This window comes from Cupressus sempervirens, chromosome 9, assembly GCF_028749045.1.
Source record: "Cupressus sempervirens isolate cs-2001-9-10 chromosome 9, ASM2874904v1, whole genome shotgun sequence".
NCBI classification, from domain to species: Eukaryota; Viridiplantae; Streptophyta; class Pinopsida; order Cupressales; family Cupressaceae; genus Cupressus; species Cupressus sempervirens.
In genome coordinates, this window is record NC_143126.1 from 534,696,017 (window position 1) to 534,723,968 (window position 27,952).

General features: G+C 33.6%; 1 protein-coding gene across 1 annotated transcript in view; it reads left to right on the forward strand.

Annotated features, from left to right (window-relative positions):
• Positions 1 to 16,672: 16,672 nt before the first annotated feature.
• Positions 16,673 to 27,952, forward strand: part of LOC149539701 (chaperone protein ClpC2, chloroplastic-like) — a 35,875-nt gene continuing 24,595 nt past the window's right edge. Inside the window, exon 1 of the mRNA XM_089800914.1 lies at positions 16,673 to 16,717. The gene's annotated coding sequence lies outside the window, so the exon portion shown is untranslated. The remainder of the gene's footprint in view (positions 16,718 to 27,952) is intronic.

A 27,952-nucleotide genomic window follows, 5' to 3' on the forward strand; every position in this document is an offset into this window, starting at 1 on the left:
GACAAAACTACCTTTACTTTGACCTAAGTCAAAATACCTTCATTTGGACACCACCTTCCTTGATTTGGGTAAGTGTGCTACCCTAGATGATTTGGCGCTTTGAAAAAATGAAAAGAGCAGTCTTAGGATAAAAGGGGGTAACTACTAGGTGGTAAGGAGATGTTGGGATCCTTGGAAATTGATAGTTGGCGCCTAGTTGGAGGGGATGCATTATAAACAAGAGACGCAATGCATCATAGTTCCTGCCTAACACATAATGGTTGTAGAGGTGTAGATGAGTGAGAATCTAAATTAACGTTATGAGTGCATTAATTTTTGCCTAGAAATGCACTTGTGATCTGATAGGATTGCTCATATTTTGTTGTTAAATTCTCATCCTAGAAATGCACTTATGATCTGATAGGATGGCTCATATTTTGTTGTTAAGTTCTCGTGCTATATTATTATATCTTTGGGCATTTAAGCCCAAGAATAAGAGGCAAAAGTCCCCAATATGACACTAAGTACTTAATTCATACTACGATCAATACATATGCTTTAGACAAATTTGCACCTTCTATATTGACAACTTAAATTATGTGCAATGAGGAAAGCTATCCATATCAATATTTGAATTATAGAACTTGAAGAAGTGATGAAGTATTTGGAGTATCGCATTATATGTTTAAGCATACCATGCATGCTACTAGACAACCAGAAGTAGTTGGAATAACTCCCCTAACTATGTATTATTCTCATCTTGATTATCAAATGGAACTCACACTATTTTTAATCATTAGCACTAGACAAAAACTAGGATAGAGATATAGATAGAGATAAATAGCAGTATACAACAATAACAACATAAACATATATGCAGACGAAAAAATGATAAATAATATAGAGGAGGAAGAGGAAGAGAGATAAAATAGTAAGATAGAGTGATACCAACATAAGTTGTGTGTGTGAGAGAGAGAATTAAATATAATTATTTTTCTTAATAAAACAAATAGTCAAAATAAAATCATGGTTATAATAAAGAATTAAAATATATTATATTTAAGTTAATGAAACAAAGAATTTAATTTTTATATTAAAACTCACATTTCTATAAGAAAAAATGAAATGTATTGAAATATAAAAATATTTTATAAGTAAAACTAATTGTTTAATTTTACACAATTAGAGAAGGTTTACTATTTAATGTTTTGTATTTCCAAACTTTTCATAAAATTAAGTAATTTTTAATTATGAAATAATATCTATATAATTTAATATGTACATTTGTAAATAATAAATAGATGTAATACATATAAATTTGATGTTGATGAATAAATATGATGTAATAAATAAGAAATAAAATATAATTATTTAACTTTAATAAATAGTTTATAAAAACCTAATAATAATATATATATCTTTTAGAATTGAATTATTTTTATTTTGTGGTTATTTCTTTAGTATGTTTTTTGATACAAAATATAATTATTAATTTAATATTAAAATATATATTTAGGTTTCAAATATATTTATACTAAATGATAAATTGTTTAAATAAATAATAATAATAATAAATAAATAATATAATTGCCAATAGTAGCATGTTGTGATGGTTAAGTTGTTGAGTGGGTATCCTTGCCATCAAAGTTCAAATCTAATGGGGATGAGGTCCCCCATTTGTGGCCTCACTAGTTCATAGCTCCAGGTCAAAGCGTTTACCCCTCTTTAAAAAATTTTAAAAAATAAAATTTAAAATGTAACACTTATCAATTATACATATTACAAACACTATTATAAAATATAATTGAAAAAAAATTGTTTAATTTATTTTTATAAAAGTAATATAATAGTAATAATTTAACTACTTTTATTAAAAAAGCAAAGTTTTAAAAAAATTTAAAATTCAAATACAAAGATATAACGTATTGAAATTATATTAAAAAGTCATATATATATATATATATATATATATATATATATATATATATATATATATATATATATATACATGTATACATATATATATACATGTATACACACATATGTATATACATATGTATATGTACATATGTGTATGTATATGTATATATATATATACACATATGTATATGTACGTATGTGTATGTACATATACATATGTATATACATATGTGTATATATATATACATATACATATGTATATACATATGTGTATATATATATATACATATACATATGTATATACATATGTGTATATATATATACATATACATATGTGTATATACATATACATATGTATATGTACATATACACATGTATACACATGTGTATACATGTATATACATGTATCTGTATATACATGTATATATATATATATCTACATGTATACACATGTATATATCTACATGTATATATGTATATATTTACATGTATACACATGTATATATATACATGTGTATATACATATATATACATATCTACATGTATATACATGTATATATATACATGTGTATACATGTATATATATATATATATATATATATATATATATATATATATATATATATATATATATATATATATATATATATATTGCCAATAGTGACATGTTGTAATGGTTAAGTTGTTGTGTTGTATATACATGTGTATATACATGTATATACATGTATGTATATACATATATATACATGTATATATATACATGTACATGTATATACATGTATATATATGTATATACATATATGTATATACATGTGTATATACATATATATACATATATATATACAAATGTATATACATGTAGATATATATATCTACATGTATATACATGTAGATATATATATCTACATGTATATACATGTATATATATATATATATCTACATGTATATACATGTATATATATATATATATCTACATGTATATACATGTAGATATATATATCTACATGTATATACATGTATATATATATATATCTATATATATACATGTATATATATATACATATATATATATATATATATATATGTATGTATATGTATATGTATATATATATATATATATACATACATATACATACAGATACATATATATATATATATATATATATATATATATATATATATATATATATATATATATATATATATTGCCAATAGTGGCATGTTGTGATGGTTAAGTTGTTGTGTTGTTATCCTTGCTATCCAGGTTCAAATCTGATGGGGATGAGGTCCTCCGTTTGTGGCCTCACTCGTTCATAGCTCCAGGTCAAAGCGTTGGTGGTACCGGTGGGCGTGTCGCGCCAGCGCTACCGGTCACGTTAAAAAGTTTACCAGGCGCATTAAAATATATATATATATATATATATATATATATATATATATATATATATATATATATATATATATATATATATATATATATATATATATAATTTCAACTTATGCATTACATGAAGTTTTAGAAACAAGTTATATCAAATAGTAAAAAATAAACATCAATGTAAAACTAATAATAAATATATTTAAAATAAGAAATTAAAAATATTTAATAGATTGTGATAATTAATATTGATTAGACATGTTGTGTGAGGTGGAGGATAAAATGATTGAAAAATAAAATCTTATCAACTTGTCACAAATGTGAAAAATATAAAGTTATAATTAATACATTCATTAATGCAAGAGGAAGTTGCTAGAAAATATTTGTATTTTTTGTTAAAGAAAATTAATTTTCTTCCCCACAAAAAATAGTATGGACCAATAGAATGGATAAAAAATGTGATTTATAAAATAATGAAAAATTAGAAAAAGATATAAACATTTGAAATCTCTTATAATCTTTTAAATTCTTGGATTTGATTGGTTAATGTTAATGTCATATTTGGATTGACATGAATGCATAAGTATTCCTGCCTTGGCACGAACTAATAAGAGGTGTTGGGATGTAATGTTAAGTAGAGTCAAGTGGTTGTAGGTGGGTTAGGTAAGTTAAGGGGGCAAGAAATGTTATTAATGGAAGAATTAGTGATTGGGTTGTAAGAAAATATGGAGTTTAGGAAAATAATTTGTTAAAAGTTAACATAGGGAGTAGGAAGGATGGTTAGAAAATATAGGAATCGTAGCACATAGTAATAGAGTGCTTAATTTAGGTAGGGGCCCTAGCTCGGTTGGTTAAATCTTTCCTATTGTAGGGGTTGGTCACGGGTTCTAGTCTCCCCTGTCCCCGTGGTACCGGTGGGCGTGTCGCGCTAGCGCTACCGATCACGTTAAAAAGTTTACCCGGCACATTAAAAGAGTAAAAATAAAATAAAAAATAGTGCTTAATTTAGTTTTAGGTTATGTCAGTTGTCAATTAATTAGTGATTGATATTTTTAGTGGGTGGTGAGTATGTTTACTAGTTTAGTGATAAAGTAAGTTAGTAGGAATGTTAGTTAGTATAGGATAATTAGAGATGAGATTATGTAATAGATTTATGGGTTGTAGGAAGCCACAATTTGTTTTTGATAAGGTAAACAGGTTTTAAGGGGTCCTGAAACCCATAAGTTTAACAACAAGAAAGGCTGAAAATAAGCGAAAAAACTCCCAGCCAAAACATAAGCCTTACGGCTGAAAATAAGCCCAAAGGCCCAGCCCGAAACAACTGCCCACTAAAAAGGCCAGAGAACCAACCAGAAAAACAGAGACCAGACAAAAAGCCAAAGCCAGGAGAAACAAAAACCAAAGGACAGAGACCCAACCTAGCAGACTACTTCTCCATCTCGAGCATGGTCTGGGCAGCTTCGGCGCACTCTTGTTGCTCTTCTGCCTTATGATCCTGGGCGTTCGTCAAATCCTGCTCCATAGTGTTGTCCTTGGCTTTATCCACATCCAGCCTATCTTTGTCTCTGTTATGTTTATCATCTTCCTCCATCTGGTTCCTGTCTTTGAGATTTTCCAAGAGAGAGAGGATGTTGTCGTTGATCGAAGCGAGGAGGGAGATCATTTGACTTGCCAGGTTGTGATTGTAGTTCTCAATATTTTTTACTCTCCTCTCCATCAGAGTCTCCCAGCTGTTCCGGTTGCCTTGGCTTTCTGCACCTGTCTTGCTCTTAATTTTTTCCATTTGGGAAACCCTATCTCTGACATCCTCAAGCTCATGGAAAAGCCATTTAATTGATCTGAAGTTGTCGATCATGCTATTGCGGGCATTGTTCAACAGATTCATGCCCGTTTCTCTTGCATTATCAGAAATAGCCACCATAGCTGGGTCAATTAGCTCATTGAGTCTAGGCTTCTCGAGGTCGTCCACCAGGAGTTGGGGGATCATTGCCTCTCTGTAGATTCCCATAGTGGCCGTTCTCACATTGAAGTTCTTCCAAGCCTTCCTTCTATTATTAACTTGCACTTCCCCCTCAATCTGTCCAGAGTTGTCATTTTCCTCCAAAGGAGGCTAAGGATGTATAGGGGAGAGGGGAATGGGCAGAGAATCCTTTCCCTGACTACTGGAGCGCTCCATGCTCTCTCCCACCCTCTTCTGTCTTTTTCTCAGTTTCTCCTCATCCAGCTCCTCCTTCGAAACCTTGTCAGAATCATCAGTATCCATTTCCTCCTCCACCTCAGCAGAGCCAGTTTTAGCTGGGGTATGACCTCTAGGGCTCTTTCTGCTTGGTAATTTGATAGAGGGGTAATCCTTCTTATGGCTTTTAGTCTTCTTACCTGAATGCTCAAAAACCTCATCAGAGCTGATGCTCTAGACATCGTCGGAATCTGAGGAAAAACTGGAGCTGCTCTTGTCAACATCCGCCCCCTGGATAGGGTTTTTGCTAATGGTTTGAGCGTGGAAATGCTCATGAATCAGAAGCAGAAGACCCTCATGCAGTGCCGGGTTGATGGTAGCTTTCTTTTTAAAACTAGAAATGGCCTTGTTCATCGAGTTAAAAAGATAATACGGGAAGGAGATCTTACTACCATGGCGAAAATGATTCAGAATCACAAAATGGTGAGTCCTAACCCTATCAAACCTGGGGTCTAGGGTTATATATTCAATGACAGCGTAGAGAACATACCTCCAGAGCTTCTTTATAGTATCCGTTACAAAAAACGTCTCTTTCTTGCCCAGCTTGTTCAGCTCTTCAGTGTTTTTCACAAAATCCTTGATTGCATTAGAAGACATCTTCTTGTCTCTGAAGAATTTATGGCCCTCCATCGGAATCCCCGTGACTTCAGCAACCACATCCTCAGTAATTTGAAAGTAGACCCCGTTCACCTTAACCTTACCATTATTCCACGAATTCACCATGCTGTTAGTGATCTCAGGATCCGAGCCATGAAGTTTCTCGAAGAAATTAGTAACCCCACCCTTTTCCAGCTCTCTCCAAACTTTGGCCTTGTTCTTCCACTTCTGAACTTCCCCCACCGGCTCCTTTCTGCTCCTCTCACCCGTCATGTTTACTTGATCAACTTCCACAATTCTCATGAACTCTGAACTGTGCAAGTTATTTGCATTCGAAAAAATGGTGATGTTTCTTTTATGATACCCGTGAATATACCCCTTTCTGAAAATAATGGTATCATCCTTTCGAATGTGTCGAAATGTCAGAGGAAACCCCTTTTGCTGGTGAAAATCACGATGCCAATCATGGCACTTACCATTTATTAAGCAAACTTTATTATCCATAATTGCATTGGATTTGAGCCGTCCTTCCCAAGATTTTATCTTGGTTGATAAGCAACTTTGCCTCCGCCAGAAAATCTTTTCCGGCATGCTAGGTCAGATTATTGGTGGCGTTAACCCCTTTATTAGCAAACCAATCAGCGACTGGGTTTGCCTCTCTGTAAACATGAGTGACATGGACCTTATCGAACTTTGTGAGAGTGGCACAAGTCTCAGCAATTATGTTTGCAATCGTCCACGAGGGAGGGGAAATACCATTAATGGTATTAATGATGTTTTTGGAGTCCCCCTCAAGCCAGAGTTTAGTAATCCCGGCTTCAAAAGCCAACTTGACCACCTTACTCGCAGCTCTTTCTTCAGCTAGATGAATAGTCTGGATTCCCAGCGAGGAAGCAAAGGTAGCTATTCCCTCCCCATAGCTATTTCTTATGATTCCACCGCAACCTGAAGGGCCTGGGTTACCCTTAGAAGCCCCATCAAAGTTGGCTTTTGACCAACCATCTGGGGGGAGAAGCCAGCTAGCATCCTGCCTTTTGAGGTTCCTGTCTTTTTTTTTTAGCTATCTTTCTGTCCCCTTCTTCTTCTTCTTCCTCCTTCTGCACTTGGAGATTTTCCTTTATATTCTTCGAGACCTTCCTGCCAAGGATTATAGCCGGCTCCTCTCTGTCTCTAAATATTCTATTATTCCTTTCCTTCCAAATTCCCCAGCAAAAATGGGGTAAAATCCAGTCCGAGTGATCCTGCCGACCAGCAATCTTACAAAGACCTTTCCACTGATGGAAAAAATCCATGAGATTATCCGGTTTGCACCAGAGGGTTTCATTATCATGTGTGATGACATTCCACACCTCCCTGGCATAGTCACATAAGATGAAAATGTGATTTCCGGTCTCAGCCTGATTCTTACACAAGGGACATCTACTGGGCATAACATGTCCTTGCTTCATGAGATTGTCATGAGTAAGGATTTTGTTCTGAAGAGCCAGCCAGTAAAAAATGTTGATCTTTGGAGTGAGACCCGGAATCCAAGCCTCCGCCCAAGGGGCCTTCTCTTTTAAGCTCCAAAGGGAATTATAGCCCGAGGCAACAGAGTATCTTCCATTGGGATTATCCCTCCAGACCAGCTCATCCCACAATTTGTTAGATGCCTACAATAGTAAGGTAATTTGGGATGTAGTTTTTGGCACATTATAATTTATTGATAGTTGTTTAATTCAATTTTTATAATAGAGGGTCACTGTGTGAATAGTGAATAATGGATTATTTCATAGATGATAATCTCTAATTAACCAAATTAGATTATTAGTGATAAATTAGTAGGTAAGAAGTATTGGTTAGATAGTAGATTTATTCAATTAAATTGCTTGCTAGTTCATGTAAAATTTAGGAAGCTAGAAAACGATAGGTAGTAAATTGTCTTAATTATTTTGTTAGACAATTCATTTTATGTGAGTGTGTTTAGATAAATGGGGTATTAATTTTATTTTTATGTTATTTAATGTTAGGAGTAAGATCACTTGGGGTGGTTAGTGGTAGAAGACTTAGGAATATATGGAAGTTGTTTTTAAATTATACATAATTAGTGAATAAGAAAATAAATAAATAATAATAATAACAGTGATACAATAATATAATAAAATAAAGCAAAGGGTATGGAATAATTATGTTTTGGGATAAATATTCTAGGAATCATTTATATAATGCTAAAATTCCGTACACAAGTCTCATATTTGAGAAGATGTAATCTAAAATAGGATAGGTTGAGTAGCAAACACGAATTGATACCATTAGGGCCATGATGTTGTAGGGCTAAGATATAGACACTTTATGTCCTAGGGTTCATCCTGTGAAAAGCGTAAGGATTGTTATGAAAGTATATAATAAATATACAAGTAAATTAAATGGTATTCTTATATTCACATAATTTCTTAAGTTGGGTACTTGGAATTTATAAGAAGGAAATGATATTCTATCATCTTAACAAAATGGATTCATAAGCAAGATTTAAATGAATTACATCAAAGTATATATATTGACTAGGGTTTTCACACAAAAGGTATGTATGCCAATGAAGACACGATTGCACCATTGCATTTAATTATGTAATTAAAATACTTGGTAGAGATTTAAATATGAGACTAGAGATATCATGTTCTTAGGTCATAGGATGTAAGTCATCTGCACTGTTCCGCAACTAGGGCTATAATGTACAATCATAATTGATTATGGATACAAACTTTATTGACGAGCATTAGAGAACGAATAACTAACCTAATGCTATCAAATATTAGTTGTAGGGGTAAATTAGTAAATTTTGATACTCGCTCACTAATTCGTAACAGTTTTCCCTCAAGATAAACTTAACCTCCTAACCGATCATCACATCATTTGATATCTCTGATGTATAATCCAAATGTCAAAAAATAAATAAAAAATTGAGATTGTGTTTTTGCCTTATAAAAATTAGGGCATGACAAAAACCTCCACCCACCTTCTAGGACAGATTAAAGCAATTGGAAGAAGGAGTAGGAATAATTTTTTTAAAATCATTGAAATATGAGATTAGGACAGCAAAGGAGTAGAAACAAGTTGAAAACCTAGTGTTGAATAAAGTGGGTAAGTGGAAATACTCACCAGATCAACTCACTTCTCAAGTTCCTAGTGAATTATTAGAAAAGATAAAGCCAAGATGGGATTTTGCTATGCAAACTATCAAGGATATATATGGACAAATTCCCGAGGTAGTTGCTACCGAGCATATCAGATGCTAAGGTGAAAGAGTCATTAAAAAAAAATGAAGAAAAATTGACTCTAAAGTTTAACACTTGTCTAGTTTTGATCAAGGACATTGAGCATGTTGTTAGGAATGCAACAAACACTTGGAAGAATATATATTTGTTACATAAACCAAGTGGTTTTCCAGTCAATGTCAAAGATGATGATGGAGAAGAAGATAAAGAGAAAGATGAAGAAGAGAATGTTGAAGAAGTAACTCACTTTGACAATGAAGAAGATGAAGAGGATCAAGGACAAGAGGTTGCTGAGGAAGAAAAGTAAGATGATGAGGAGACTTACCCAATCAAGATAGCTACAATAGTCATTGCCTCACTTCCTCACTCTCCAAGCAAGCTAGTGTCAACATCAAGTGTGGAGATAACATCAACAAGTTTGATTGTGACCACTAGTGATATGTCAAATGTCCAATCACTCTTTGTTCCCACTTAGCTCAGCACATCACTGACAGAAGTAACTTCCACTTCATCCACCGAGCTGTAGATTCTTCCTTCATCTACCGAGTCAAGTACTTCAGTTTTGACTTCGTCAGTTGTTAGTACATCGATTTTGACTTCTTCAATTTTGAGCACATCAATTTTGGGTTTGTCAAGCATTTCTGTAAGTATTCCTTTAGTCAATACAATATCAGTTTTTACTGCAAGCCCTAGCATCTCTACTATTGTTTCTATTCCAAATATAAAAGCAATGAGTGCAAGGACAATTGAGCCCAAGGCTCAACCGAGCACAATTTTTTTTGGGAAAAGGAAAGGAGATAGAGGAAGACATTGATTTAGATGAGGAAATAGTAATCCCCAATTGGGATATTTACAAGCTTACTCTAGACCAAATATAGGCATTTGGCAAACTCCTCCAAAAGAAGGCTAAACAACAAAGGCTAAGAGAGGAGAGAGATAAAGAGTATAAGATAATTGAAGATGCTAAAAACATTTTGACAGAGGCTACAGGAATTGAGATTGATTCTTCTCAACTTATTTTGTGTCAACTAGCAAAAGCAGTCCAAAAATTCAATGAAGACACTAATGGACAAGATAAGCTAGTGGAGAAGGCTAAAACAAAGTTTAACAATAAAGTGTTGGAGCACATTGCTCGACAGATTGCCATTCATCAAGTAGAGCTCTATACAATTTTGGCCAATTTAGAAACATCATGTTCAAATGTGTCATCACTTTTTGGGAAGCTATGTGATGTTTATGGTTTTACAAAGGAAATAAAGGACAAATTATCCAAAATAGATGATGATCTAAAGGCTAGTGCTCAATAGTTGCAACTTGACCCCAGTTCAAGCTCTGCACACTTCAAGAAAATAAGTTTCTTGTCATAAATGCAAGCATAATTGCTAAGGGAAGAAGCAAGGATCAAGTCCACATTGATTGACATACAGACCACGATCCTTCCCAACATGGATGCACTGCAAAAACATATTGCATATTCAAAAACTCTAATCCATGACAATTCAAAAACTCTAATCCATGACAATAACTTCTCCATTGTGGACCACATGATAGAATTGTTAGTAGAAGTACAAATTGCGATTCATACATGTAAGGTCCTACAAGAAAATTGGGACAAAACTTTGGCAATCATTCCTAAGGTACATTATGAATTTTTGTCTCATTTTGGTATTTCTATGTAAATAAAATAGAATAAAGCTTTGGCATTACTATCAAAAAGGGGGAGAAAAGTTATATTGGAGAAAGCCATATGTTATGGAGGAGAAATATGCTATGGGCAAGAACTTGCAATAAGTAAGACATGTTGTATATAGCAGGAAGATGTATAGTATACTGTATATACTTTACAAAATCAATTTTCAAAATCCCAAAAATAGTATACTCTACCAAGCATGGTGATTGATATAAGGTATTCAGTTTTCGCTGATAAGTGTTTTTGTCACTAATGCCAAAGGGGGAGATTGTTGACATATCATTCAAGTTTGTTGTTAGTGACACACACTTATTCAGATTGTAAATGGTTATCGAGCTCATTGTACAATTTATAGTGTTTGCCATGTATTTCAATTGTCACCGAGTTTTATAGTTGCTACCGAGTCCATTGGACACATCCCAGTGGTTACCGAGCAGATCTAGTTAATGTGAAGACCAGCAGTGCAAATCGTGCATTTCAGTTGATGTTGAGTTTATCAGTGGTTACTGAGAAGTACAATATTTACCAAGTTCATATTGTATGTGATGAGAGTCCAATGTTAACCAAGCTTTCCAGTGTTAACCAAGAGACTAAGTTTATATTGAGCTCGAGGTGAGAATATTTATCGAGTCATACAATGTAAATCAAGAGACTCATTTTATATGACGAGTTTCACAATGTCTATCGAGCCACTAGTGCAGACCGAGTTCAAGACTACTTAGAAGTGATCAGTATGGACCGAGCTTCTACATCTACCGAGTGCATGGTGATGCCAAGTATTGATGGTAGATGTCGAGTATCAGAATCTCACCGAGTTAGTCTTCAGAACTTGAATGTCTTCATGTGGGCTGACTTTGTAAAATTTGTGCTAACTTGTATGATGGCCGACTTTGTAATTTGTATAATTGGATTGATATATATGTAATGCATTATTTCATATCCAATGCATGGATGTATGTAATGTGTGGAAATATGAATGCAAATTACATTAGCGAAAAGTAGAAGGAGCGAATTGTAAAGGCCATAACAACATAAGAAGGAACATAGACATATCTATCAGAGAAAGGTGATCAATACACAAAGGAATCTTATTCAACAAACTAAGTTGCAGATCAAAGATCTACTATTGCTTCATCCTAACAGGTGGATCAATCAAATCCTTTCACAAGGTAGACCTAACAGTCTTTTGTAAATCTCTTTACTGAGTGCATACTTGATTGTATGTTTGTAAATCCTTTCACAAGGTGGACCTATATGAATGTATAGTTTCTGTCTTTTCAACTATGTTAATAACTAACCTGGTAATCTGGGTCAAACTATTTGATTTCTTCTAATAGTTCTAACTATACATTTAAGCTGCATTACTTAGTGGTAGGTGAGCAAGGAGTAATAGTTTAACCAAGAAAGATAGTAGAGTTTTGCACGCAAACTAAGTTCAAGAGGATCTTGCCTCCTTTACCATTCACCCTATCACAAATTTTCTATCAAGGATCGCAATATTGTATTGTAAATTTGTAATGAAAATCAAGAATTGACACTGAACCCTAAAGCTAAATATTGAAAATTGGAAACTTGGGTACGCCCCTTTTAATTTTGTAAAATTTAAGGACTTCGGTCTTGGGCAAGATTGGAGGTTTTCTTCTCTGTTCTTTCCTACCAGTGCTCGTTTGAATGAAGATACTCTGATGTATTTTTATTAAGTTAATATAATCAAAAGGCTTCAGTTCTTTATCGATAAAAATAAAATAAAAAATCTTTTCTTTCTTAGAATGATCATTTAATTAAATATTTTAATAATCTCTTTGGCTGATTTAATTACTCTTTAAATTAAAAAAAGAGCCACATACTCAAATAAGAAGTCAACTAAAATGCAAAGTAAGAAATCGAACTCAAGGGTCAAGATCTCAGATTCATGCCACTTTGAAAAATTTAGAAAGGTAAATAAATCAGATACTTATCCTTTATCTTAAGACAATTAGGCTCAGGTTTAAGATTTGGGCTTGAGAACTATCTCCCCTCTTTTACCATTGAGATATTGTGATAGGGCACACTCATCTTGGCAATTTAGGGAAGTCAATACCCGATACCTATAATTTGCATAAAAGTTGAACATGTACATATGCATATATATCTAAACTAAACAAGCAATGGCAAGGAGTGGTACATCATATAGATAACGACTAGAAGGTGACTACGACTCCCTCTCTCACATGCACACCATACACGTGCAAGTATGGGGTATGTAACCATATAACCACATATAAATCATCCATATAATTGTCATCATGAAAGAAACTAAAATCACTATATGAAGTATATAAAGCATCATCATCAAATGAATAACTATGAACACATAAAATATCCAAGTATGAAGTAGCTCATTAAATATATAGTCCAAACATGTATATAGTATCAACCAAATCAAGTAACCAAGTACCACTAAATCAAATCACATAATCATGAAAGCTAGCCTAAAAGAATTCAACACTATAACATACTTGAGAAAACTAGGGGTAGTCACTGTAAGAAAAATTTAATTTGTTCTTAATTTGCCTTCGTCATTCTCTTTAATCGACCCAAAACATGTCTTCCTATAAAACCAAATCAAACACAACTCTAACCATGATCCAACAACTTATTAAACATCGTAAATATTGAATTTAATTACTTGAAACAACACTTATTTGATAAACCAATCAAATCATTCATTGTCTATCACACGCTGGCCAATCCAATTAAATTGTCTCACTTTAATTAGTTATAACTCACTCAATACTAATGTGTAGTAATTAAAATTATATACACAACAACTAGAAATATACACGATTCTCCTATACAAATTGTGCACTCTAACTCATCACACAAATCAATCACACACTTGATTTGTCACTTACACAATAAATAATTTGGATTTCAAGTAAACAATTTATAACCAACTATTAAGTTAACATCAATGAAAAATAATAACTAATTCAATCACCGTAAAACATGTGCTTCAAGAAATCACCATCAATTATGCCAATATGTGTGTGCATATATATTGTTAAGTGATGTTATATTGTACATTTATAGAAGTCATGTTGGTTTGCACCACATTTTTTATTTGTTTGGTCAACAAGTATTAATAACTTCATACTTCATGGATAGCTCAAGTTGTTTTGATCCTTATAGTGGTGTGCAATGACCATGTTGAAATTTTTAGATCTAAGAGAAGGCACATGAACATGGTTTAATGCTCCACACACTTTAGTTTCTTTCTGCATACTTAAGAGATTGTGGATGGAATCAAGGGTCTATGTGTTATGGGCTACATCTTATTAGGTGATCTCAATAGATGTTATTTGTATTACATTGGATATAGAAAGGAGGACATCCTTCAGAGATTTAAGAAGTGTGATGACTATGATCATATGAGGTATTGAAAAATGCGAATGTGAACAAAAGTATATATGAAATCAATCACAAATATATTAAATAGAAAACTATAACCGACATTTCAAAGAATGTGCTTCAAATTAGTTCATTTAGCATAATTACATGTCTTCATTTAAATTGCATCTTGATCTAACATTGGTGCCTTAGTTTGCAAAAGTCTTTGTATCTTACCTTTAGATTGTTGCCTTGGCCAACAAGCTTTATCTAGGGGTGGTGCACCCCTTTGCATATGGCCTAAACTCCTGTAATAAGTTATTCATATAGTGAGTTTGATTCTCTTTATGGGTTTTCCTTCATTAGGTTTTCCACATTCAAATTTTGCATTCATGTATTTGTGTTGTCATTGCAATATCTTTTATTGATAGTGGGTTGGATAAAATAATTGATAATCATTTGCAGAAGTAAATGTTTTAGTTTTTAGTGCATGCTAATTCAACTCACCTCCCAAACATCTAGAGGAGTGTTCAACATATGAGTTCATAGTAACTATTTGGAAAACCTATAATGAATAATGGACCTCTCTAATAGAAAGGAAATTATAATATTCACATGCTAGAAGTTTTTCAATGTAGGAGAAGAGATTAGGGCAAGATTTGAGAGATGATGGATAGACGATTGAAGAGATAATTGAGAGTCAAGGGGAGAGTTGAATTATTTAGTGGGAGTGCTGATTAACAAGAGTACTTAATCACAAACAAAAATGGTGGCAAAATATTTTGGACAAAAGTAATCATGCATTCTCTAAAGATAATAGGGTCACCTATTTTTCCAAGGTTGGTTGCCTAAATGAACCTACAATTAAATCAAGCCACTTAAACATCCCTCTCGTTACTGATTTGCAAATAGTTTTTGGAAATGTGTGAAGACTTGGAGATTGAAGGAAAGACTTTATATGATAGTTGGGAGGACAAGAAATAAAAGAAAACTATCATCAAACTAGAGAAATATTAAAACTATCATCAAACTAGAGAAATATTAAGATGATGTATAGTTCATTCCACGTGGGTCAAAAATCAACATATGAGATTCACCAAATTGCCATATTTGCTTGTAAAATTTTAGGCATATATAAATACACAAAAAAAAAAAAAAAAAACTTACATACAATTCACAATCATAAACAAATAAATTATATTTTTCCTTTATAATTATCTACAATGTTCTCTAAATTAAAAAAGTTATCTAGCTAGACTATCGTAAATAATAAAAATAGTCGCCCTAGTGTAATGAAGCCCACATCAAATTGAAACATGTGGTAATGGCTAGTATTTGTCAAATAATTGATTATAGTTAGAACAATTAATATGTTTATGATTAAAATATTTATTATAAGTATTGTTATAATATTCAATTACATATAATTTAACTATTAATATATTTATAATTAATTTTCATTATAACTATTGTTATAATATTCAATTACATATAATTTAACTATATTAAATTTAATAATCTAATTTTAAAATAAAACCAATGATTTATTATTAACTTAAGTGTAAATGATAAATAATAAATTAATTTTTTAATAATACTAGAAAATATATATATTTTAAAATTATTTATTTTAAAATATAAAAATAGTATACAAAAGTTAAATTTTCATAATTTTAATATATATGTTGATTTATTTACATAAAAATCTCATCTTAATATTAAATATTGGATTTGTAAATTTAATCGAGAATAAGAGTGAAGATAAATCAATTTCATCATTTTACTATTTAAAATTTGTACATGTTACTTTATAAAATATTTCAAAACTTTTAAAAACTAAAAATAATAAATTTTAGTTGGTTGAAACCATTTTATTAATAACTAGTTAAAGTAAACCAATTACAATTATATATATATATATATATATATATATATATATATACCTTACACAAATATGCCTTTATCATTTTTTTTTCAACATTGTAAATTTCAACATAATTTTGTAATCAATGCTCATCATATTAAACAAATGAATGCATATCAAATTTACTAGGAGATAACCTCGAGTTCATGTATCGACCACAAAATTTGTAACCTTATCACAGGTAGGAGAAGAGGAAAAGAAAAATACGTTTCCTTAGATAATCCATGTTTTAATCGTATAAACCTAACATTGGAAATGTGCATACATGTTGGCCACAGAATCTAATATCTTTTGGCCTCTTTATACGACCATCATTTCATTTCATTCCAATTTTCTCAGGAGGGGGCGCTCGATCCACCAGTTTCCTCCACAGGTAATCCATTCCCTTTTTCATTTACGGGGTTGTTCTTTGGGAATGTTTATTTTAATTGTTTTTTTCATTGCTCCATGATAGAACTGTATAAACATTGTTTTGGCTGAAACCTGTATTGACCTCTCTCAATGATTTGTGTATTTCTAATCCGGGATTTAATGGAATTTCAACCCTGGTTTGGAATGTGGGGCGTTTATTTTTTCCTTATTATATCAACCAGATCGAATATTTTTCAGCTTTTCGATTCATAATGCATTTATCAGATCAGATATAGGCCTTCCTGCAATCCAATGCCCTTTTTTTTCTTATTTTGTCGAGAAGGATGGCATTCTGTCTTTGTTTCTGTTTATAAGACAACTCTTCTTCAATATGTATGTCGGTGTTTCTTTTTTATTTGAATAAGGGACTTTTGTCAGGTACCTGTCAATTTAAAGCCACGCCAAAAGGCCAACTGGTATCTCTGATGAGGAACGAACTTTTGTTTGACTTAATTTTGTATCCATTAAGCTCTATTAGGTGGAGAGTGAGCGTTTGTATTTACAGATAACATGCCACTTTCAAATGGGAATATAACGTAGGGAACCGAACCACCTGTAAATCTACATGTAGTAGGGAAAGGGGAGTTTGAATTAAAATTCATACGTGGTGCGGGTGGAGCTTCTATTTGTATAGCCCATTTCGAAATTATCAGTAACTTTTTAATTTCCGTCGTATTTTAATGGTAGATTAAACTTGTCTCAGGCAGTTTCGCATATTCAGCTAAAGTAAATTAGGATACCCTCAGGGCTACTTTCTTCAATATTCTGTTAAGGGAATCTGGTACGGTAAAACTTGAAGTGTCCTGATTAAGATTTAGAGTCATTTGCCTTTTTTTATAGCGTATCTTGCCTTTGTATTATAATCTATTTATTTAGTTTTCTCTCAAAAGTATCCCAGAAAACCTGTTTTGGTTCAGTTTGCCCTAGTCTGTCAGGTGCATATCAGTAATTCTTGGGGATCTTGTTTTTTGATCACTCTTTATGCGTTGATGCTAGACTAGAAAATAGTAACTGGCTAGTGATAACAATCTAGTTGTGTGACTGGAAGGCTGAGCCCGCCTAGTTCTTTTGTAAGACACAATATAAAACGTAGGATTAAATTTCAGAGCTTTGTAATCAATGCCAGTTTATGGCCTGCTTCTAGTTAGAGTTTCTGTTTTTTTGCTTTACCATTATATCCACGTTTAATCACGATTTATCAGAAATTTATGGGAAAGGAATGTTTTGGCAGCCTCAGAAATCTTGAGCACATATTGCAATGTTTCTTTTCAATTACCTTGAATTTACCAGCTATCATGTGAACACGAGTTTTTCTTGTAAAGTTCAAACTATAAATTGAAAGAAAAACTTTATTTTATCCATTGTTCTCATCATATTGTCAGAGTCTCATCATATTGTCAGAGTCTCTAGAAGTTATGCTTCAGTTGGCTAGTGTGCTTAAGGTTTGGTATTTTACTAATTCGAAAGCTTGTGTCAGACTGTTGATGCATAGGGAAAACTACATGTGCCCTCAATCTTAAACACACAACATCGGACAAAGTAACTTCTAAAATGCCTTATAATAACTTTAAAATCTGCAAAAACAGTCTCTTGTTTCTCATTTAGAATCTCTAGAAATTACATGCAAACATTGCGTAACTGAAATTACATTGATATGACAGCCATAGGGCTGATAAAAATCATTAAAATCATATAAAACTGATCTACAACAACCTTATATAAACTTCAATATGAATACAAACTATGAAACTGTCTGCGATTCTGAGCTTGATGGCTTCAGAAAATCACCTTCAAATTAGTATACCATAACAAAACCACCTGCAAGAAGAAATTACAACAGCAATACCTCCTGCAAATCTGATTTCTACCTTTACATATTCGAATCTGCAACTCATTCTCTGACTAGACCTCCTAGCTTTAACTAATTTCTCATTTTCAACCTGCAGCCAAAGCCCTTGATTCCAAATACAATGCATTACTTTATATGATTGAGTGAGCTGCAAAATAACTTTGGTTTTGCCATAGCATGGGTTGGAACAACTCCAAAAACCCACACCCACAACCTGCAAATTAGAACTTTTGACAAAAATTATCTACTAAATTGCCAAACCAATAATAAGTTAAAGCTTCCATAAACCCAATTTGGCCTTACTTAAATGCTATGCAAAACCTTGAAAAGCCATAAAATCTGTTTAGTAGTCGCCCTTAATAGCAAATAATGTTTTTCCTGCTTCACTTTGCAATATGCTAAAATGGTAGACTTGCCTTCCATCTCCTCCCAGATGGGGCAACACATGGGCACCCAGATGTCACTATTTTGTAGGACTAATTAAGGAGTTGTCATAAAGCTTATAACTCCTGATAACTCACCCGAAGATTGACAAATTTGAATTATCAAATATTAAAATTGTCTCCTACATTATGTCCTACCCAAAAATTTGCAACATTATTAAGTGACCAATAATTTAAAATAATTATTTGGTCTAATATTGCGACGTATTTTCTAACTTAATAAATTACCAAACTATAGCAAATTAAAAAATTTCACTCTTTTTGGTTGATGAAGATAGCTTTTTTACCATGTATGCTCCTTCATCAACTGCTAAGTCTGCCGTCTAGATTTATCTGTACGACTTGTGAATAATAAGTTTGCCATATAGATTTATCTGTTTGATTTGCAAATAGTAAGTTAAGAAAAAATTAAACTAACCTTCAAATAAACAATAAGGAATCATTTACCACTATAAACTCTAGAGATGTTCAGACACAGCATGCAATGATCGACTATAGGACTAGTTGTTTGGTATTTTTATATTGACATACTGATTATAGAATAATCAGCATTCCATGGGGATCCCTCCCTCTGTCGAGGCAGCATTCCTGATGTTGTATTAACATGTAGGGGATGCCTCCTTTTATTCAAGACTGGGTAGCCTCTTTTTTTTGGTGCAGATAACTAAAATAGGCAACTTTTGAGGGAATATAATTTAAAATTCTTTAAGGCTGAAAGGGGGGATTGTAATTGCAAATGCAGCACATGGTATTAACTTTTTAATTTCAGCTGCTTTTGATTTGTCAAAGTCGAATTTAATAGCCATCCCTTTGCCGACCTCAAAATTCACAATTTTTTTGCTTTTTCTGAAGGTGAATTAACTCCTTGCCACATCCTGGAAAACTCAGAGAAACACTGAGAATATTAGTATTTACTCTTAATCATAATGATAAACTGTCATGCCACCATGAACTTTACTGTCTTTAGTATTGAACTTCTCCATTTCCCTTTGCCAACCTCAAAATTAACAATTTTTTTGATTTCTCTGAACGTGAATTCCCTTGTTGCCACATCCTGGAAAACTCAGAGAAACACTGAGAATATTAGTATTTACACTTAATCATAATCATACACTGCCGTGCCACCATGAACTTTACTGTCTTTAGTATTGTACTTCTCCATTTCCCTTTGCCAACCTCAAAATTCACAATTTTTTTGCTTTCTCTGAAGGTGAATTCCCTCGTTGCCACATCCTGGAAAACTCAGAGAAACACTGAGAATATTAGTATTTACATCTAATCATAATGATAAACTGTCGTGCCACCATGAACTTTACTGTCTTTAGTATTGAACTTCTTCATTTCCTTGAGTTTGAATGGTGCCAAAGGTCCTTTGTTATGCACCCATCACAGTTATATAGAGTTGGATTAATACTTGTTTCACATAGATTGTTTAAATTAGGTACATACACATAATAAATTGCTTAATCTAATTAGTAAGTCAGTGACTTCTTCGCATCCCCAGGTATGATATTATGAATGCTACACTTTTTAAATTTATGTCTCATAGAAGGTCTTTTTTCTTTAGTTTGAATTTGGGCTGTCGAAAGAGCGACATCTTTGACTAAAAAGTTTTTCCTCCTGTGCAGAAAACATTGAATTAAACTTCAGGCCTGCACAGTGTATAATATAAAAGCCATAAGGGATGTCTTATTATGGCTATGACAATTGGAGCAAACAATGAAAAAATTGAGCTTGTGGTTTTTGTGAATGAGATGACAGATATCTAAATATAAATTAGGTTCCTCCTGCAGTATCACTCTAATCATCCATGACAGTCTGCTGTTATAGAAATTCTCATATGTGGGCAGCACAAGTATACAAATGAAGATGTAAAAGCAATTCAATTTTTTTTATGGTTAACCGTCATTTTAGTCATTCAGGTGATGGTAGCATTCTGAGAAAGTAGATTGTGAATGGCAGGATATTCAATGTGATCAAATTACCCTCGCTTTTTGCACCTGCCTACTGCATTTATTCTCTGTCTGGATTTTTGCAGTAGCTCTGCTTCTAGTTTCAACTTTCTTTTTGGTTCAATGAGTATTTAGTTCCCACTCTCTCAAATGCCCAGAAAAGTTTTTTTTAACGTTTAATGTTGAAGCTGCTTGACACTGTAATTTTTGTGTTTTTCACTTAAATTCTTGGTGGGTTGTGGATTTGACTTGCCCTTGATTCATTTATTTAGTGGATGGAATTCTTTTCTGAGCAGTTTATCAATTAGTTACTGCTTGTAAGAATTTGGTATAGCTCTGATACCATGTAAGAATTTTCCTTATGGCAAAATGACACCAAGATCAAGAAGCTCAAGAACTTAGCACAATATGGACCAATAATGTATGATCATAATAACAATAGTGAGAATGAAAATCTGATATGTATACACACTAGAAGTGCTTGTATATAAAGGCATCTAGAATGACTAGGAGTCAGCAAAGTGATAAGTATGACAACTAAGCACACATCCACTAGAAGTGGATTATCCTCCATTGAGCACAAAAGTTTGTGCGATGATGAGAGGATAAACTTGCATAGGTGTATCTCGTGAAGAAATGTTGTAGACACCATGTGCTTAAATTAGTTGCTAACTCCTGTGTTGTCAACAAGAGAACTCTTATGACAATGCATACTCCTAAGTGTCTACATGACAACTGATATAATAATGCATTAACCTAAGTGAACTTAAGTAAAGTGTAAATAGTAATTAATTATTTACACTAACACCCCGCCCGCTCACAAAGCTAAATGCAAGATGCAATGTGGGTTTCAGCTACTAGGCCATGTTAGGTACCGATGTGCAAATGCGATGCTCTACATACAATGCTATGCAATTTCTCTGAAAATGGAGAAAGAGGGAAAGCCTTGTGGGAAAAACTCGTCTCTAGAAAGAGAGATGAAGAAATACAAGATGCATACAAGGATGGAGTAATGAAGACTCCCCCATTATGACATACATCATGCATATACAATAGAGAATCCCTCCATAAGAAGGAAATATGGAGAAATGAAATCCCCCCCTTAGTGAAAGATCTCCTAATGATGAGTGCTTGAAGACAAAAGAGAATCCAATGCCTACAAACAACATTTCTTCCTTTAGGAAGAAGATACACCAAGTATAGGTGCGAGTATGCTTCCCACTGTGGATAGGAAGATGGATGAGGAATTCATATGTAGTATGCTATAGATGCTGCCTTTGAAGTCTGCTCATATGTTGACAAGTCCTTGATGAATGTAGATGCCACAAGCCAATCTGGTGGATGCCCAAAAGAAGGTGGCAAACAAGGTAACATGTCCATGTATCAAAGTGAATCAAACTCCAAGGACAAGGAATCATCCTTATAGGAAGATATGGGAAGAGAAGCAATGTAGCCTCCCCTCAATGATGAATGCACACCCATGAAAGAAGCTCCTTGATGACTGAAGAAGCTGCACCATGAAAACTGAATGATGTTCCTCCTTGTAGGAAGAATTGGTGCCATAGGTGTAGTAGAGAATGCTCCCCAACTAGTAGAAAGAATCCTCAAAAGGTATGATGTTTGAGGAAATTGGAATACAATCTTCAAAGACTAATATGTTTCCTTTGAAGTAAAAGAGTCCTCTTCCAACTGCTGAAAAGAAGTGTCCACAGTCATGTCAGTCTCAAAAGAAAGATCAAGTGGTTGAGGGTCAGAGTGTTCCCTTGCAACAAGTGAAGAAGAGTTCTCCTCAACAAAGAAAAGATGGATGTCATCAATAATGTCTCCCGCATCTTCAATGTAAGACTCCACAAACAACATTGCAATGTCTGGAAGGAAGTCATCCCATGAAGCTGAAATAGGAAGACATGGCGTTTCCTGCTGCACTGAATTAGGAGCATTTGTGGCTAGAACTGGATCAGTAGGAGCAACAGGAGCATCAGGAGGTATTATCTCAACTGGAGTTGTAGTTACCATAACTGGAGTGACTGGAGGGAGAATGTCCTTTGGGAATGGAGGGACTTGTGGATCTCCATATGCTTTCCAAAGACGCATCCAAAGGTCATAAGGATCACTTGCCTTTCTAAGGAGAACAAAACAATCCATACTGATATTTATAAAAAAGAGCTTGAAAAATTATTCTCAGAATCGATTGATCAGTGTAAGAGGGTAGCTCTTTGGAACATAGATAAGGAAATAATTCCTTATTTTCTCTTAGATGATCAATCATCAAAGCACTCCATTTTTGATAGTTCCTTTTTTGTCAATTTCAATTTTAAACCAAATTGACGCTTTTGACATGACTCCATGAGATCAAATAATGTATGCACCCCCAAAATGCAAAAAAATCAAAGAAACCCCCCCTAATGCATGATTTGACACTTTATATTTAGTGCAATTACTATAGCCACTTGCCAATTTAGGGCCTAAGTGGACTTCTGATTTTGCTGTTTACAACCTCCTCTTGGAGTTCAAATATGGTACTTAGCAATGTAGCTTAGATATACAACAATTTTGAAGTTTGATGAAAGCAATACAATACAAAAAAAGATTTGTTTCTGAAACTAGTATTTTTGTCCACAGAAGCCTTTAATCTGTTTGTAGATCTAGAAAGTAGACGAAAAATTATGCACTTTCAAAAAAAAGGAACTTGATTATGTGTCCAGATGAGCCCGAACTAAGCCTTTGAAGTTGCAAATATCGGAATTTGTGATTTGCAGAAAAATTCAGGAACAAAAATCTCAAACATCCTGCACCAATGTGTAGATCACGAAATTTTACCCTAAAACAAAAAAAATTGCTCGAACAAAGGAGTCCGTATAAGGAAGATATCGCTGTTTGAAAATCACCTCTTTAATTATTTTTCCTGAATCATCACTGTCGCACCTCCAAAAATCAAATGACTTTAGATTTCACATCAGATGTTCGATTTTGATGAAACAAAAGTTGATTTGGGGGTTTTTTGACCTTCTGAATATGATGTCAATATTTGATTTGTAGTAGCAAGCTCCAATTTTGACTTGCAAAAATCTCTCCTACTAGCCTAAAAGGCCAATTTTTTGTAGATGCAAATCCGAAAAAAATTGCACAAATGCAAAAATATTCAGATCTGAAAAATTAATTGCACAGATCTAAAGAGATCATGCCAATTTCGCAAATCAGGCCTTCGGGTTTCGGTTTGCAAATTTTTTTTGCCTCAGATTTGACTATGGCCTAGGGTAGGCAAATTTATAGTCAAAATTCACCGAATCGATGCTTCGAATGCAATGGTGAGGGTCGCTTTGGCTCTAAATGCTCCAAATAATTGCTGATACTCCGGATCTAAATCGTGGTCTTCCAAAAGGTGAAGCAAAAATGGTCTCCAATGGCTATGAAAGGAAGCTCCCTCAGCTCTAATACTATGTAAGAATTTGGTATAGCTCTGATACCATGTAAGAATTTGCCTTAGGGCAAAATGACACCAAGATCAAGAAGCTCAAGAACTTAACACAATATGGACCAGTAATGTATGATCATAATAACAATAGCGAGAATGAATATCTGATATGTATACACACTAGAAGTGCTTGTATATAAAGGCATCTAGGATAACTAGGAGTCAACAAAGTGATAAGTATGACAACTAAGCACACGTCCACCAGAAGTGGATTATCCTCCATTGAGCACAGACTTTTGTGCGATGAGGAGAGGATAAGCCTGCATAGGTTTATCTCGTGAAGAGATGTTGTAGACACCATGTGCTTAAATTAGTTGCTAACTCCTGTGTTGTCAACAAGACAACTCATATGACAATGCATACTTCTAGGTGTCTACATGACAACTAATATAATAATGCATTAACCTAAGTGAATTTAAGTAAAGTGTAAATAGTAATTAATTACTTACACTAACACTACCTACACAAGGGTAATGTTCTCAAGAAAACTTATATAAAAATATGCTTTGATACCTTTGCATTGCCCTTATTAAACTTATTAATATAAAATGTGTTCTAACATGTAATCTCTGTTGTCGAGACCCACAAAATATTTATGTAATTTTTTTACCAGTATTTGTTTACCAAGACCTTGTGAGGGCAAGGTGAGAGCATACGATGAGTAAATATTATTATTTAACTCATAAGTAATTTCAATCACCTAGATTCTACGAGGGGAAGGTGAGAGAATATGGTGGATGCGTAATAATTAATTTATATATTATTGAAATAAACACAATGTACACTAAGTTGTTACAAATTACAATGGGTTGCAAAATTAAAATAGATATGTCAAATATTAAAGGATAACACACAAATTGGAAAGAAGTTTCCTTTATTATAAAATGTTGCTTCAGTAATTACAAATGCATGCTTTCCAATATTGCACGTCTTCGTAATTACGAAACTTGCTTTAGTAAATTTCATGAATAATACCAACATGCTGGAGCTGGATATAACATTTAAATATGCTAGAAGTTCATCAAATAAGCAAATATCAATATCACTCAAATTTGCTATTACAATATGTTGTTGTACTAAGTACAAATGCTTGCTGGAAACTAAGACAAAAGCATTTGATGCAAATTGACTACTGAATGAGATTGACTGTAGGAAACCAAAAGAAAGACTATGATCTATGGTTTATAACATGTGCAGCTTTTCAACATGGTAGAAGCAGGACATGTACCTCTTGATTTTATTCTTTTTTCTTTTCTTTATGTAGGTGCTTGCTTGTACCTGTGAAATTTCTTTGACAAAAACCACTTTTCTCCATTTTGACAAATCTTTTTGGAAGCCTCATTCCACCCCCAATCTCGTGAATAAAGAAAGAGAACAACAATGACACAAACAACATTATCCTTTTGAAAATGATGAATTTTAGCTTTAAACCTGACACAATACAAAAATCTGTATGGATACAACAATTGGCTTTGCTAGGGGACCATGGTGTATACTTAGGGCATAGAACTATAATATCTTTGTTTTGTAGGAATACTGGTGCATTGTCAATTGGCCAAGAGAGATATAGACTATTCCTTAATCACCCAAACTACGAAGTTGATCACTCTAAATCACCTTAAGGATAACAAACTGTATATCACATCACAAAAAGGGAAACACCAAACTAAATACCATGGAAAACGGAAATGCTCTCTAACAGGTGGGAACATAGGGAACAAAGGGAACAAAAATGGGCCACACAAAACCATTTATAGGCTAGGGTAAATTGCAAGCTCTCCTTTGGAGCTAAGAATCTACTTTTGATAACATTTGACCTTTGAAATGATGTAAAAGATTTGTTGCAGAAAAAGGCTCAGGATAATATTAAGTGTCATGTAAAGTGAATTTTGGTAGGATCTAATCAATATTTTTAAATTTAGGATAGTATTACATCTCACAATGAAATATTTCAAGCATGCGCAAGACAGAATAGACAAAATGCAATGATAGACGAGCAATCTTTGATATCATTTATTGTTCAAATGATTGCAACTGCTTATTACAATCATGGAAATCTAAAGAAAACTCGCAGCTTGGTCTTCTAATGATTATTCCTCCTTGGAAGATGTGGAAGGACCATGTCAGTACGGCAGATGTGCCAATAACAGGGTGTTCAATGTGCAGATGTCTGAATTTTGGATATGCTGGTGTTAGCATGTCTGTCTTACTGATGTTGGCGCTGCTTCACACCGGTATTATACCACACTGAGTTGTAAGGGTTGTATCGCTGATGTGCTGTTGCCTCTGAAATGTATAAAACTCCCATTTTGTCTTTGATCTATATTTCTATTACTGCTGTTGATGCTGCTGCTGTTATATCCTTGATGGTAATCGGCAATGAATGATATTGTAGAGGTGTAAGATGTCACTGTATATCTTCACTGATATACTATTGGTGTCACCAATACTCAATTGCATATGTTTGTAGCAGATCCCTCTCTGCTATTTCTGACGATATATGTGCTGCTGCTTCTGTTATCTCAGAGTTACGAATCATGCTTACTCTTACTTCTCGCAGTGGTATGAATATATGTGCTGTTGTTATGTAGACTTCCTGCTGTTGCAAATCTGTATTTATCGCTGCTCCTGCTAAGACTGATGCCAATATCACAATTTTTATGTTCTGATGAATGACGCTGTGAACTGCGGCACTTGGAATCGCAGATGCAAGAATTGTATGATCGCTAATCTGCATATGACAAGATATGAAATGGTGGCAATCCAATTTACTCTTGAAGAGACTTCACCAAATTGGGATCGATAGCAAACTAGGGAGGAGGATATTTCACCTCTGAAACTGCTACCTCCCAATGAATTCCAATACAGATTTGCTAAGATAAATGAATACAAAAGTGGACCGATGATTATGATGCTCTCTCAAAGCCGAGATAAATATGATGTCAATGCATTTGAAAACAAGCAAGTCCGCAAGACAAGATATGGCACCACAGTTTCAAATGGAAAATAGGTCCAATCCAAGGAACGTGATGCCACAAGTGCACCACAAAATGGGCCTTTTACAAACATTTAATAGCTCATGGGGGACCCTATGAGCTGTAAGGTTTCTTCATGAATTTGTCCCGCTGAAGAAAGGGGGAACATTATAGTTTCCCCTTCTTGGAGTCACTTGCCTCCAAGCAATATCAGATTAGGATGCTCCAAATCATGCTCTCTCCCATGTGGCATCCTCAGCTGACAAGTCCTTCCACCTGATCAAATACTCCTTGATTGTACAGGACTTGGTCTCGTTTCATTGAAATCTATGACATCAACTGGCTCCTATCCAAACTTGACCTCATCATCAAGTGGCAGAAGCTCCTTCAAAATTGTCACTCGCTGCCCAGGAAGATTCTTCAGGCAAGAGACGTGAAACACATTAGTATCCTGTTGTTCTCTGAAAGCGCCAACTCACATGCCACCTCTCCAATCTGCCTAA